Raw genomic sequence first — 1,936 nt, 5'->3', positions numbered from 1 at the left:
TTGATTAATGGTTTAATGCAGAAGATGTTGAGACAGCGAGGGGGATGCTGGAGCCCACCAGCAAGGCTGGGCAGGTTGCTGCTGGGAACAACAGATTTTCTCCTCCTGAGCATCAGAGAGCCACTCTTAATTTGGGATAACGGCATGGAAAATGCATCTTTGTTACTAGCCACGGAGGAGCCAGTGAGTGGGTTTCCATCAGCAGGTTGGGAGGAGCCTGGCAGGAACTGGTGGCCACCAAAGGATGCGGGTAATGCCAAAACGTGACCGGGAAGCGGCTCTGCTGAGCTGAGCAGGGTCTTTCTGCCTTCAGTTTGCAGCCGTACGTGGCTGCGAGACCTTCGGGGCTGTTAGTGTTCATTACCCGGCTCCTCAGATGCCTCAGCAGCCCTTTCATATCCGTTTCCTCAGATGCTTCCCAATACCTCGGCAAGCCCTTTCATCTGAAGGAGCTGGTTTTTTCACTCACTTATTATCATATTCTGATCTGATAAAATTACTGTTTGCTGTAATTATGAAAAAGCCCTTTTTTTTTTTTTTCCTCTTTGCTTAACTGGTGAAGTCAGCATGAATAATTCAGGCTCAAACACAAGTGCCTTATTCACTGGGGAGCCGACAAGTGATGCTTCAGGTTGCTTATAGAGGAGTTTGTGGCTCTGACGGCACGGCCGTATAGCTATAGGCTGCACTGCGTGCCCTGCCTGTTGCTTCATGCCGGGAGCCACCGCTCCTTACCTTGAATTAAGCTGCAGAGCTGGGCTGTTCCCACCCTGGGCAAGGCTTGCTCCCTAAAATACTTCCCTTAACTCCCTAAATTTAAGCAAAGTGGGGGTTTATCGCTCTGCATAGCCTTAGAAGATCATTAAACAGGAAGATCTATCAAAAAAAATTGATTTTTGTGCATCAAGGGGGAAAAAAAAAATGCAAAATGATACAGGAGGAGCGGCGGTGAACAAATCCACCTTAAAAAAGAGGTATCAAAAATTCCATGTGAAGCTCAGCCTAATGAGAGAGATGCGCTGCTAAGAAATATGTGTTACAGAAAATAGTATGGACCTCTGGAGGGGAAAGAAAAAAAGCCATCAAGGTGTTTGAGTCTTTTTCCAGCATAAAATAAGCTTCATCATTTAAAAATCGCATAATCACCCACCCAGCTATAATTATAACACTGCAATTCTGCTCCAAGTGTTGGCAGAAGAAATCAGAGCTGGGGATAGAAAAGGCTCTTGTCATTTTGGTGGCCAAATTAAAAAGAAATTGTTCTTGGTAAACGCAGGCAGGTGGGCTTTTCAAGCCCAAAATATTGTGATTTGGAAGGAAAAGCTGAATCTATCTTCTTTTAACAATCTTAACGGTGAGGGTTTTGTATCGGTCTCATTCCTCCGCTCTCAGCGGATTCGCTCTGGGACCATCCAGAGACCTTCACGTTAAAGCACCTTTTTTTTTTTCCCCCACGTAAAAAGGATTTCCTTTAGAAACCCTTTCTAAAGGAAAACACCTGAATTCATGGAAATTACAAAATAGAAGGGTGCCTGGCGATGGCCGAGAGCCATTTTGCAGCCTGTCCAACAAGGGCAAAGAGCACGTGCTCTCCCATTAGCCTGGCGAGCGCTCCTGGGAATTGCAACACTGGAAATAAAATAAGGGAATAAGTCTTTGAAAACCAGTTTAGCACCCCAGCAGGGCTTTTTTTTTTAGGACTGGGAGGGCAGTGTCCACGTTTAATATCACGGTGTTTGCACCTTGCCAAGACATTTGAATAGTCATATAATTTAATATTTGGTGATGTTTCTGGTTTGATAAAAGCCTGGAGAGCGGCGGGAGCGGGCTTTGCTCCAGGCTGCCCATCTCACCGCGGCTTTCGCTCCCTCCGCCGCTCCGAATTCCCCGGCAGCCGACGCCGGGAGGGGCGCTCACCTCGGCGCCCCCCTTTGCA

The 1,936-nt window shown here is 47.0% G+C and overlaps 1 protein-coding gene across 1 annotated transcript in view; it reads left to right on the top strand.

Annotated features, from left to right (window-relative positions):
• LRRC20 (leucine rich repeat containing 20) overlaps nucleotides 1-1,936 on the top strand; it is a gene marked incomplete at its 5' end in the record, with an annotated part of 5,136 nt that overhangs the window by 3,022 nt on the left and 178 nt on the right. The window lies entirely within an intron of this gene.

Source organism: Fulmarus glacialis, unplaced genomic scaffold (genome assembly GCF_000690835.1).
Source record: "Fulmarus glacialis isolate BGI_N327 unplaced genomic scaffold, ASM69083v1 scaffold25211, whole genome shotgun sequence".
In the NCBI taxonomy this organism is placed as follows: Eukaryota; Metazoa; Chordata; class Aves; order Procellariiformes; family Procellariidae; genus Fulmarus; species Fulmarus glacialis.
Note: the sequence above shows the minus strand (reverse complement) of the source record. Positions and strands in the feature narration are given on the sequence as shown.